The following is a 14247-nucleotide window of genomic DNA, read 5'->3' as shown; positions in this document are numbered from 1 at the left end:
GACAGTGTAAAACAGAAACCAGAGTCTAGTACAAACATGATTAGAAAAGTAAAATTACGAGATAGAATTCTTTGAATGTATTGATTATTGCTCTACAAAGGCAAACGAGGCAAGTGCTTTATTAAAAATAGGCACCTGTTTCTTTTTGCCAGTTTTTTGGAATGAAAAGGACCGTAGAGTGGTGAAGGCATGAATCACAATGAATACAAGCACCACTTCACCAAACATTGTGCCACTAGGTCATGAGCTGTAGATGGTGCATTTACGTCCATTTTCCCTGATGTGGCCATTGATGAACTAAGAAACGCTCACCACCATCATGGGGCTTGCATTCTGCTGATTTGAATACTTAAGTAAACTTCTATTATTAAACTGTGGTTTTTATGTCTATGATTACAAGTAGATTTTGAGCTTTATGAAGCTTTTCCTCTACATATTTGAATTTTGGGTGCCTCGTTGTTTGGTGAATTTTTTGGAATGTACATAATGCTAGAGCTGGTTTATGATATGGCAGGGGCTCACAAGAGAAACCTCACTCATTGGCTTTAAATCTGCAACACTGTGAAGGTAAATCTCCAGCTTTGGGATATAGACCATCCTTGGTATCTCTGAACACACCGTTTTGTTTAGTCTGTTCCTTGAAGGGATCAGGCTGAAACCCTTCCTCAAGCTGGCATGAAATCATCAGTGCTATGACCAAGACCATGTCAACTGCAGAGTTCCACAACATAATGTGCCCTAGTAATGAACTAGCATCCTACAAGGAGTAATGGTATAGAGCTAGGCTCAGGAATTCAGCACAGGAGACATAGATCACAAAGCCAGACAGTGCTTCTTGCAGCAAATTTCAAATTGATCTATTTATTTGAAGCCTTGCTTTCAGAGCAGAGCAGTTCTATCCCCATTTTATGTGGGCATTTACTCAGTTTCTTGTAGAAGAACAACTGTTTATGCTAAGATGTAACAGTAAAGTGTGCTCTGTGGACTTAAATCCTCAGAAAGCTTTGCTTATCCATGAGAGCTACTCTGCAACTACAGAGCTTAAGCTCGCCCTCCTTCTTAAATTTGAGTGAGAACAGTTGCCATATTTGAAAAACCGCATGGCTGTATGAGACCCTGGGTCTAACAGGTTTTCTTCATTTATTTATAACAGTCTAATACAGCTTAGGTTATATCCAAGGCTGGAGCACAGTGTTATTTTCCACAAGGTATGTGAATACACTTTCAGCTTTCCCTTGAATAGGATGGGCTGGTAGAGTGAGAAGATTCTGTGAAAGTTGAACTGCCTTGAAATTATCAGTTGTAAGTGTTTACTCTTTACTTCATGTTATTAAAGAAAGTTGTTCAAGAACTACAGAGTCTGGCTGATAACACTAAGATTACATAAGTAAGGGTTAACTGAAGGGAATCCTTAAGAGAAGTGCCAATTTAATTGTGTTCAGCAGTGAATAGCCATGAGGAGTTCCTGCTTTTCAGTACAAAACCTGAGGAAATCTATGGTAAAGACTGTCCAGTAAAAACTGTAGACAATACAATCATCAAAACTAGTTCTATTCCCTTGGGTGTGGGTCATGCGTGTTATACAGTACAGTATATTGCTTTTCTGTAATATAATCAAAACAGTTTACATATTATATACAGGTACTTTTTCTGTCTCTAATGGGCTCACAATCTAATTTTTTTATACCTAACTCTCCTCTGTCCTTCCTTGGTAGGGACTGGGAGGGGCTGCCTATATGCCCTTTTGAGCAACACCTACAAACCACGATCCTGCTAAGGTTGAAGGGTTAGAGAATATAAAATAAAGATGACTCTTCAGATGTCTCTATGGGCCCTACATAAAACACTGGCGAGGCAATGATATAGATCAAGCAGAGACCCTAAGAGCCTTCTCTACTAAGACAGCCTTTTCAGCAGCTAAACAGCTCTTAACGTAACATTGTCTTGCATCAATGAAAATAAGCATCTGCTTCCTTTTGCTGTTGCAGGGCAGGATAGATTAGCCCATACCTAACTCTAGGCTAGCTCTAAAGATTTGGCCCTCCAGTCCCCCAATTCATCTAGATCTTTAGTCTTCACAAGCCCTGCCCAGTTTACGTCCACCCAGTTCAGTGATTGCTGTCTTCCCTTCCACTATCAACTGCTGCTTTTGCAAGCCCTTCCAATCCCCACTTCTGCCTCCTCTCATGCTATTGTGCCTGTGTTCTGGGCCATGTGTTTTGTTTTTAAGCTTCACTCACTTTACTTCTAAAGGTGAAAGCTATTTTATTCCAGTATTGCAGAGTTCCACAGGGGGCCCAATTTTTGTAGATGTTAGCATATGCCCCAAGCCCTGTCCCACTATGTCTTGGCTTTACCTACTCTACCTTTCTTCTATCTTTTCTCATCTTCATTGAATATTTCTGTACTTTATTGTAAATTTTCCTGTGCATTGCCTTGATGGCTTTGCTGTAGGGAGGCAATTAAGCAAATAAAATAGAACCTCGAATCTTGTACCTCATGGCTCCACCCACTGGCACACCTCAGTCCCACAGCCATTCCAGAAAATGCCTTATTTACGCTAATGACAGTTTATAAGAGGAAGTATTTTATCCCTTCCCATCCAACCAATCTTTTCAGAGATTAGTTTAGTTGATACAATGAAAGGATTTTTAGTTTAGCTTTAGAATTTTTAGTTTAGTTGATACAATGAAAGGAAACTAAAAACGAATGCAAATATTTGTACAGGTCAATAAAGGCCTTCAGTCACGAAAAACTTTAAAACAAAAAAATATCTGCTGGTTTTTACAATAGTGGTGGCAAAACTTCTACAGATCGCTTTATCATATTGATGATAGTTGCCTTAAGTCAGTGTTTGACAAAGCTTTTTTTGAATCTGTGAGCTAGCCCAAAAGTTTTGGAGCTAGACTTTGAGGGCCCGATTCTCTAACTGGCATTGTTGGCGGCCGCTGATCACGTGTCAATCATGTGATGGCACTAGGTAGAGAATCGTGCCTGGAGGTCTGTATGTCATCTATATAGTAATATGCTCTGATGCCATGAGATTGGATCAGGGTAGCTAGCGCCCTTAGGAAGATATGGAACAGAAGAAGAGATAGAACTGATCATTAGTGGACCATACAGCAGGAATATTTTCATTAATAATGATAATCAGAACAAACAAATTTGGTCATTAATTCTTGAGAACTAGAATGAAAATATATTTTTTTCATAATGAATATTGGATAAGAATTTAAAAAAATGTATTGACACATGTAAAAATCTTGGTGAACCAGATAAGAGCTAAAACGTTTAGATTTTTGAATTTCTCAGGTATCCTCTGTTATTATCTGAGGTCCTGCAGAGGAGATATTTTAAAGAAATATTGGTGTTATCTGATGCTGACAAGATAATTATTTTCAATTGTTATTTGCTTAAAAAATGTTGTAAAAGAGACTTCTCAAGGTAATTTTTGAATTTCATGCCGCCCACCTTGTTAATTAGTTTCTGAGAAGGACAAGAGGAAGTATTGAAAGCATACTTTGAGAAGAAGCATTTATTAATTATGTTGGAAGAAAGTACAATTGTTTCCTGATGTGGATCATCCCACACAATTACAGAGAAAAAGAGTTTCTTCAATTGAAGACTCAACTACTTGCAGTTGGAACTAGTTTCTTTATTGAAATTCCCCTACAAAGTGCTTAATTAAATTTCCTGAGGCTAATTATGGATTTTTTTTTACCCTGTTCACCTAGAGCAGTAGTCTCAAACTTGTGGATGCAGCCCGCCAGGTACTAGTTTGAGGTCCTCATTATGTTACCATTGTTCTGGAACATTGCTCGCCTCACAGCTGTAACCTCACGCAAGCGCTTTCCTGCATCTGTACGTGATTGTGAGGTGGAGAGGACAATCACGTACAGATGCAGTAAAGCGCTTGTGTGAGGTTACAGCCGTGAGGCGGGCAACATTCCAGAATGTAAGGTAACCATTGGAGGCAGTGCAGCTTGTGCGTGTGTACGTAACCTCGTGAACTCTCATGAAATTCGGCACCTCTCCTGGCGGTGACCGCTTGATGTAAGATGGCGGTTGTGTCCAGTAGTGGAGGAGGTGAGAGCTGAAGGCGGTTGCGGACGTGACCACCGGTCACTTAAGGCACAAGTTGGCTATTGATTCTCCCCTCTACAAAAAAGCCTAGAAGACTCCACCAAAATCTTGTCTCTTGCAGTTGATACTTTAGAATCTAAATCACAATTTTGCATATAGTTTATAAATCTTTCCTTAATTGAAAAACTATCTAAACTTCACTGCTTTCGGCTGTGTATAGGCTGAAATGATCAGAAGTAATTAAGGAAAGATTTATAAACTGTAACGAGTTTTACCTCATGCAAAGTTGTCATTTCTTTAATAAGACAACTATTTTTTCTGCGGCCCTCTAAGTGGTTTGAGTTTGAGACCACTGCTTTAGAACTATGTTTATCAAACCTCTCGATCGTTTTGGAGAGTCAGAACTTCATACAATACTCAAGGTATGACTGCACCATGCAGCAACATAGGTGAGACAATATTATTTTATTTATTCTGTATTCCTTTTCTAATGATGGCTTTTTGGGATATCAGTGTATTGTTCATAATTGATCTTTGGATGTAATCGAGCTCCATGTATTTATTTATCAATTGTATTTGTATTATGCATCCTTTGATCTTGTAGTATGCTTTTTTGCTTTATTATAAAACTCAATAAAACGTTTGAACTGAAAAGTAATGACACCTAGAACTTTTCTTGGTTGGTGACTCAAAGTAGAACCTAGCATCAAATACTTATTATTCTTCCCAAGGTGCATCATTTTGTACTTGTCCACATTAACCTTTATATGCCATTCGGAGATCCAGCCTGCCAGTCTTTTAAGATACTGCCGCAGTTTCCCTAAAATCCCCATTTAACAAATTTGAATACTTTTAGTCATTTGCAAAATTTGATTGGTTCAGTCTAAATATGAATTTCTGCATCCAGAGAGAGTTCTTTGGGGATTCTTCTGCATTCTCATTGTCATACCTCTAGGTTCAAACTGCTGGCTGCTGCAGGCACAAATTTTCCTTCACTCAACGGATGAGTCACTCATCTGCATAAAGGGTCAGAAAAATGAATATGAGAAAACAAATGAATATGAAATAGTCCCAGTGTTATGCATTATCTGCACATCCCCTTAATTATGTTTAAAAGTCAGCATAATATGCCATCTGTCAGCATTTTTACCTCTGTGTACTGTTCTCTCTCCTGCTGCTTCACCTGCAAACTGAATACTCATAAACACAGTCTGCTACTTTGACATGATTATATCCTTTCTGCTATAGCAGGAGCTCTGCATTATAAATGAGGCATGGAAGTGTTTAACCATTTCCATTCCCACACAAAACTTCATTCTGTACTGTGGATAGAGTCCCCCTTTTTCTTGCTGGTTACAGAAATAAAATGAACTGCGCGTATTTTTCATGATATTATAGCTATAATGGTTTGCAAGGACAATCTATTTAACTGACTGCATTTTTTAAACTGACCAAGCTGCATTTGGCCATACAGAGTGCTTCTCCCCAAAAAAAATTGAATTCGGGGTCTTTTTGGCAATCATTTTTTTTTAGTTTGATTTTTTTTTTTTTAGTTCATTCTCCCAAAGAAGATGCTGCAGAGAGAAGGCCCCGGCAAGGAAAACCGCCAAGCAGTCCTTTCAGAGATTCTGCTGCCACCGCTGCTGGTGTTTTGGAGGTATGTCAGGCTCATGGTGAGAGGGTTAGTGGGGTTCCACTGCACAGAGGGATGGGAGGGAGGGATAGAAAGATGCTGCAGAGGGAAGGCCCATTCAGAGAGTTGCCGTTCTTTTTAGAGGCCTCAGAGCTGCTATAGAAGGGATGGGTGAGAGGCAAGAAAAGATGCTGGGGGGGGGGAGAGAGAGAGAAAGGAAAGAGGAAGAGATGATTGCTCTACATGAAAAAAAAATAAGACATTCCCAAAAATAAGCCCTAGTGCATTTTTGAAGCACAAATTAATATAAGATCCTGTCTTATTTTCGGGGAAACACGGTAGTACTTCTGTAAGTTTTTTTCTTCACCTCTGGTGAGGAACATTTCTTTCTGTTTTCCTAGAAAACACCAATCAGTTGCATTATATATAAATGTCTTCATATTTACAAAGACAGAACTTTGCCCAAACTCCGTTTGCTGATAGAAAAAGTGATCACATCAGTTAACTTTATGTTTATTCCACTTAACAATTTTTTTTTTGGCTTCCAATGCTCCTGTTTGCATCTCAAAGAGAGCAGTCATGTCTGTCTTTATCCCTAAACGTAGTACAGATTGCTGGCATAAGAATAATAATAATAATAAGCTTTATTCTTGTATACCGCCCAACCATGAGTTCCAGGCGGTTCACAACAAGAAGGGACTGTACAATCAATGAAGCATACATGTAAACAAGTCAAGAGAATAATCATAATACAAATGTATCAAACAAATAGGTTTTCAGTAACTTTCTAAAGGCCTGATATGATTGCGTTTGAGAAATCAGAGGACTTAACCAGGAATTCATTTTTCCTAACTGGAAAGCAAAAGTCTTATCTAAGAATCTTCTATAGCAACAAGCTTTAGTAGATGGGAACATAAACAGACCGACATTGCGAGTATTTTTATTTGACTTAAATACTTTAAATTGGAAGGAACAAGACCAAAAAGAGCTTTAAAGCAAGTGCAGCTAAATTTAAAGAGAATTCACGCTTCGAATGGCAACCAATGCAGTTGCCGATAAAAAGGGCTCACATGATCCTATTTTTTTTAATCCAAAGATCAAGCGCACTGCTGTATTCTGTATTATTTGAATGCGATTTAAGGTTTTCTTATGGGATACTAAGTAGATAATGTTGCAATAATCAAGAGCAGATAGAATTAGAGATTGGACTAAATCTAAAAGAAAGAAAATCAAAATATTTTTAATAGTACGCAGTTTCCAGAGGATCACAAAGCATTTGCATCTTTATCATACTGTCATATTCTCAGGATTTTCTTTCTTTCCTGTGCTTGGGGCCAGGCGACTCCGACCAAGAAATCCCCCATGCAATAATTCCAGTCACTTTCAATTCACACTTCCTCACAAACTGCTTTATCAAACATGCAGAAAAAAAAGAACAACATTCTGAACACAGCAAAAAGTTGTCTCTTTCTCACTCTCACCGCCTTGAAACTTCATATAAGGCATTATATCTTTCCCTGTTCTATACCATATCCAACTTTCCAAACCCGTCTAAACAGAGAATTCTCCCTCAAACCTAGCCATGCACATACAGCCTCTATCTCCATGCATAATAGCCTAAACAATGCTCCAATATACCCCCAGACGTCCAGATTTACCCAGCCTGGATGGCTTTTTAAAACCCGACACGGGAGGACATCTGTGCATTCACAGATGCAATGGGATGACATCACGTGCATGTGGGTATGCATTGTGCATGCGCAGATTCCCTTCCAACGAGGCTCTGAGCACGAGAACAGGTTGGGGGTGGGACTGGGGGAGCGATGCTGGGGCAGAACGGGGCTGGGTGGAACTGGGAGCAGAGCCGTGTGTCCGGATGTTACAATAGTGAAATCTGGCAACCCTACTTCAAGCTAACAAATAGCTCATGGCCAATTTTTCTAAAGCCCTTTGTTCAGGGTGGCAGTTGTTTCTTTAAATTAACCTCTATGGTATATATTTTTTAGCAATTGGGCTCACATTTCTCCCTGTTTTGTTTTTCCTAATTTCACCCACTTCTCATTAAAATGTTGAATATAGTTACCTAACAAAGGGTTTATTTTTTGTATCTTCTACAAAACATATTAAGAACCACAGGAGAAAAGAATAAACATGCAACCAAATATTTGCACTACTTACAAAATTCCCGGGTTATTCACCTCATTCCTTCAGAGGCCATCTGCATACTTCCATATCTTCTCTGGCCAGCAGTGGCGTAAGGTGAATCCCCAGCTCTACAGCCCTGCTTTCTTATTTCTTATTTTTTGCTTCATGCAGTTTGATTTGTCAAATAGGCAGCCTGCTCAACCAGTCAAACTGCATCAAACAAAATGTAACCCCAGCCCCCCAAAAAGCAGGGCTCTTGGGCTGGGGATTCTCTGAAGGCCCTGACAGTATTTATCCGAATTTGATTGGTTGAGCAGCATCTGCCTATTGCCTGATCAACCAATCCAATTCAGAGCAGTGCCTTTACGGGGTGGGGTGAATCTCCTGAAGGACCTGACCACCCGGCACTGGCCAGCAAAGGATATCCATCTTCTCCATTCATTTCATCTCCAACATGCGAACAGTATGTGAGGATAAACCTTGTCATCCCCATCTTCAGGACGATAGACTTTGTCTTACCGCTCAATACAAATGAAGCAAAAGCCTGGATTGAGCTGCAATAAGGACAAAATCCCTTAAGGTTTTGAGGGTACCTATCAGAACCCCAAGGAAATGCAGTATTTCCGAGTTTTAGATCACCTAGAGGTCAAGCTGCATTTGACAACACAGAGTGCTTCTCCCCCTAGTTGAACTCAGGGTCTTTTTGACAATCATAATTTTTTTTTTTTTTTTTTACTTTTTCTTTGGTAAATCAACATTTTTAAGTGAATATAAAATTAATACATGCATGCAGCTGTGCCTCTTAAAACAATTTTGGAACAAAACAATTCAAAAACAAATCTCTTAAAAAATCCAAGAACCCTGAGTTGGAGAGAGTGTCAGCATGCCAAAGTCAGCCTCTGGTCGGAAAAGAAAGAATTCCTCCTTGCACTGAAATAGGTTTTTTTCTCTCTGCAATGCTGAAGTCAGCTAGTCACTTTCAAGGTAAATTATTACCCTTTTACTATAGCAACCTAGTCTGTCCCCTTTATCTTTTAAACAAAATGTACTAAAACTTGTTGGCCCCCTCATAAATTTCCTTCAAGGTGCCAGTATCTAGTGGCTAAGTTTATTCTTATACATTCCACAAAACCCTGCTTGAGACCCTCTATTTTCTCTTAAATTCCTTCAGATTGTAAGACAAAGTTTCCAGTAGAGGTCTGCATGGAAACAGGGATTGCAGCAATCCCGCAGGACTCCCATGTGGATGGATGCTGGTTCTCCGAGGTTCCCACAGAAATGCCGTCCTTTCTTCCAATGCTCCTTTTAAGCTTCTTTGATCCCTCAGCGCACCAGTTGCTGATTTCCACTCGCATGGGAGAACTTTGTACATCTACCAGTCAGGGAGACAGAGCTGGCGCTTGATGGCCAATCATGAGCACTTCCTGCTGCTGGCTCTTATAAGCCTCAGGATAATAAGATTCAGGTGTGCCCTGTTCCCTGCTAATGTGGTGACTAGAATATTCCCCGTGTTGCCTCAAACTGGGTCCCTCATGATTGTTGTGAGTCACCTGATAACTGTTCCCTGTAGGAACAGTATCCACAGCTCTATTGGTTCCCTTAGCTTTTTGTTCGTCACTCCTTAACCTAATTCTAGGTGAATGAAAATGGGTATTAAGTTGCTCACTGTTATTGATATTGGGGCCTAGTAATGTATTTAACTTGGTGTGGGGCCCATTGGCATCTTTTATTGCTTCTGTATAATTGTCATTTTTCTTTAATTTTTGTCTGATTTCCTTATACATCCAGGGTGGGAGGGAGAGGGGTGGGAATGTATTAGTAGTTTAAATAAGAGTGGGTTATTGGAAGAATAATTGCATTTATATTATTGATTAAGTAAAGGGGGTGGGGAAAAGATTACTTTCAAATATTTGTAAGTTCAAAGTGCTTTTCTTGATTTGTTATATGTTCAGATTCATATGTATTGCACTGTTACTATTTGAAAATCAATAAAGATTTATTTTTTAAAAAAAAAAAGTTGCTCACTGTTAGAATTTTTTTGGGGGGGAAAAGCTAGGCAATAGAGAATGACACGGTGGCGGTTACCCGCGGCTAGCCGCATTTAGCCGTGGGTAACCCGCCGAAACGGGGAACAAAAAATAGCACTTAGCAACTGGATGGTGTCCTATAGGAAAACTTAGAACAGGGTCAGGGTCAGGCGTATATTGGCTATACATGTGGTTTTACATGCGGTAACAGGCTATAGGTGAGGTTTATAACAATCTATGACAAGCTGGACATGCAGTTTGTACAAGTTAAATAAGCAGGCTATACAAGCTATACAGGGAAAGCTGTGTTGAAGCAGCTGATAGAATCCCCAGGAAGAGCAGCAGTTAGGAAAGATGAAAGAAAACACGGTTCCCTCAGAGCCTGGTGTGCTTTTTCTCAAGTGAATGGCCCTTCTTTGCTGCTGTGTTGAATACTCCCTAAGCAATTGTGTGCGGATACACTTATATGCTATCTTTTAACTGGGCCTATAAGTATTTCCACATCGATCTGCCATTTTAGATCTGTTTCAGCACCTTTCCTCCATTCCTCACTGAAATTTTGACTTAACTTAGGCATTATTTATCGAATTCCCCCTGTATGTTTAATTTGATGTGCAATGTCTACCAACGAAACTATCCCAATATCATCAAAAGCAAGCTGGACAGGACCTGTTAATTTTATGTATAAAACCATGAAAGGATGGCTAGAGCCAGAAGGAACTAGGCCTGATGCCATCCCAAACCATGTAGTAGCATTCATGTTGGGATTGAAGGAAGAAGTGACAGAGGGGAAGATGGGGGCAATCGGGAAGTTGGGTGGGTGGTGATCAATGAGTTTGTAAGACTGAAATTGTTTCAACTTATTATTGATTATTTATATAATTATATATATCCAGTCTTCATTATAAAGTAAACTTTACAAAGACGACTTTTGACACATTGTTGGTTGGTGTAGCAATATTTTATTGTTATTGTTGTGAACTCATGTCCAAAGACAATATTGTATATAGGGTGTTTGTAGATATAGGGGTGGATATAGGGACAGATAGCGTAGGGGAAGGTTGCATATATTCTTTGCAATTCTGGGAACCAGGTTGATGATTTAGCTGATTCTTGGTTTGTTGGTCAATTTGAGTCCTATAATTCATTACCTGTCTGACTTTTCCAATTGTAATGTTGACCTTGATTCCCAATAAAAATATCAAGCCCTGTAAGAAAGTCTCTAATCATCTACTGATGTTATAAAATGTGGTGATTATAAACCATAAAGCTCAAATTAACCTACAGAGTGATGTGTTCCTGTGTGTAAAAAGTGTTCCAGTTTATTGCTCATAAAAGAAACCTGTTCCAGATGGTCAATAAATATTTTGGATGCTTCTGTAAGTCAGGGACCTGCAGCAGAGGAACTTTATTCAGCAGGGTGATTAAACTGCAGGGGTCCTGTATCTTAATTACATTTCAACATAGTCAATATGGACCTAGTTGACTATTAATGAAGGAACATTTAAAATCTGTTTTCCTGCTTGACAGCTTGAATGAAATGGTTTACATTCCCTGACATCATAAAAGAGTGAATGTTTTGTGTGTTTAGAAATATGAATACAAATTTACAACTAGTTTTGTTTAAGGTTCTTTTAAAAAGGAACTATATATCAGTTAATTAAATAGAAAAAAATGGAATCAACTATTAATATGTACAGTTGTTCCTTGGACAGTTACTGGAAGAGCTTTCGGGGGGGGGGGGGGACTGTTCTGGATTTGGTACTAACATGGAGAAAGGATTAGTGGAGGTGACCCACTTTTACATTCAAACTCTGCCTGGTGGAATGTTTCCATATTTGCTGAAATCATCCAATAAATATATTCAGGGAATATATGAAATATATAATTATAAGTCCCATTAATTGACATTTAAATTATCTCTTCAGGACTAATAATTTATAATATGCATTTTTTTTGAATAATAAATATCATCATTCAACCTATAAGAGAGGTTCATATACCATTCAATGAAAAGTAGTGCTCAGAATTGTAAAACACTCGCATATAACATAAGCAAGAGATATGATGAACCATCACCGCACTTCTCAAATGTTCCAAATCACCACTGTGAAAACCACATTGCTTGTCTTATGGCTGGTAGGTGCGATGAATAGTCCTCGTGCTACAAATTTATATTCTCTCTTTTAATGGTTTTGTAGTGCTGAGCAAGAGCCGTATTGTTCAGTGAAGCTAAGTATTTTTTTTTCTCAAGTTTTCTTTTTCATAATATGCTGCAGTTAGGACTCAGGGCTTTGCCCTCATACAAAAAAACTGAAAACTCTCTATCAATTGCTGCAGTGTTTGGCTGAGGTTGCTTTAAAAGCCCATGTCTGTCATTTGTGCTGTTTTCCAAATATATAATATACAGTGGTATCTTGGTTTACGCACATAATTCGTTCCAGAAGCATGCTCGTAATCCAAAGTATTCGTAAATCAAAGCAACTTTCCCCATATGCCATAATGGCAATGCTGACAATTCATTCCACAACCCAAAAGGTGGCGAGGGGTGGCCCAGGGGTGTGTACCAGTCGGGTGCCAGGTGCTGCAGCGCTTTCTCAAGGAAACGCCTCCTCCGTCTGCCAGCCACTGGAGAACCCCTGAGCCCACACAGCGCTGCTTCAGGGGGATGCCTCTTACGTCCACCGGCCAGCCTTCCATGCCGGGTGCCTTCCGCATGTTGGAGAGCCTATGAGAGCCACACAGTCAAGTGCCGTCCCACCTGCATGTTGCGTATGATCACGCACAATGTCGATGATTGATGATCATATGGAACGTGCAGGTGGGAGGCCCTCGGCTGCGTGGGCACCCGACATGGAAGGCTGGCCGGCAGACAGAAGAGGAATCCCCTGAAGCGGTGCTTCCTCCATTTGCGAGACAAAAGCTTGTCGTCTTGCAAAACACTCGGAAACCACGTTACTCGCAAACCAAGGTTCCACTGTATTTTTTTCTGTTTGAAGAACTACTTTGAATGCTGAATACCATAGGATATTCTTTATGGCTTGTGTTAATACAGAGCTGGACTAAGAAAATATTATGTCCACTCATTTGACCGCTGATGCAAAATTAAAGCCATTTGATGTTGACTACATGACCGAACCTGGTTTTGTGAAAGGTAAAAGGGATCCAGTATTTCCAGACCCCAGGCAGACGCCTAGGGTCAGTTGCAAGCCCTGAAGATTCCCCTGATAGTAGGGGACAAAGAGAATTGCCACTTTCCAACAGCTCTCTAGAGGGTGTTTGTGACAAGTTATCCCTTGAACCCCTCCCCCCCTTTCAAGGAAATTGTGAGGAAGGATGTGCTTTCTATCGATTATGCTCATCCAAATTGGCACATAACGGAATAAGGTAACATTCTTTTCAGCTACAGTGGCAAAATAACGCTCAGAATTTAGGAAGTTGGTTTCTTGGGCTGAGAATTTTTCAGCATTCCCTCGTATGTAATAAAAGTAAGCCAGGTATAGGACAATCAAGCCATTGTGACATCGCTGATGAGGTTGACTCTTATTGGTTGAATGAGGCATTATGACATCACAATCTCAGCTCTGAAACTCTTCACGCTATGAAGGGACGCTGAAAAGTTCTCAGCCCAACCAAGTGGAGAATGACGTGGATATGGTTCGATCAATGGTCTGAAACAATGTCAAAACATAGAATTTTGGTTCTGCAAATTGGCACTTAATGAAATAAGATAACTCTCTTTTGAGCTACAGTGGCAAAATGGCGCTCGGAATTTAGGAAGTTGGTTGCTTGGCTGAGAACTTTTCAGCACCTCCTCGTAATTCTAGAGAAGAGAATCTTTTTACACCACAGAAAATCAGCCAACCATTTCCAAACCTTTTTACTTCTAATTTATCTCAGACATCAACACTAAACCCGTCAGTATGACACATTGGAGGAGAAAGTTTCACCGTTCCAAGCAGGATTGTCGATTATATGTTTATTTAATTGGTGCCATCTGGTTTTTACTGCTATGTTTACTTTACATACTCATGAATCTCAATTTTGCTTTTATTCCACATGCAGTCGGTGTTCAGGAAAATTTTGACTCGAGTTTGGTGCAAGAACCGAGATCTTTCTAATGACAAGTCAGGCTTTCACAATCATTTGCCCAGTTTGAACAATTTTGGACTCTAAGGAAAAAAGAGATTTTACATCCATCCAGGTACACAATGGATAGAAGCTATCAGAAAAACATGGGGAAATGACACTATTGTTTGGCTCCAAAGAGCTCAGATTCAGGTTAAACATATATAATTTCAATACAAGTTTTTATCCTAACTTGACACATACTAGGGATCTAATATTAATATATATAAC

General features: G+C 39.5%; 1 long non-coding RNA gene across 1 annotated transcript in view; it reads left to right on the top strand.

Moving 5' to 3' along the window:
* LOC117367489 overlaps positions 1-9625 on the top strand; it is a 41676-nt gene extending 32051 nt beyond the window's left edge. The window contains exons 4-5 of the long non-coding RNA XR_004540775.1: positions 5637-5740; positions 9033-9625. This is a non-coding gene — a long non-coding RNA (uncharacterized LOC117367489). The remainder of the gene's footprint in view (positions 1-5636; positions 5741-9032) is intronic.
* Positions 9626-14247: the final 4622 nt, after the last annotated feature.

Source organism: Geotrypetes seraphini, chromosome 10, assembly GCF_902459505.1.
Source record: "Geotrypetes seraphini chromosome 10, aGeoSer1.1, whole genome shotgun sequence".
NCBI classification, from domain to species: domain Eukaryota; kingdom Metazoa; phylum Chordata; class Amphibia; order Gymnophiona; family Dermophiidae; genus Geotrypetes; species Geotrypetes seraphini.
The sequence above is the reverse complement of the archived record's forward strand: the minus strand, read 5'-3'. Positions and strand labels throughout refer to the sequence as shown.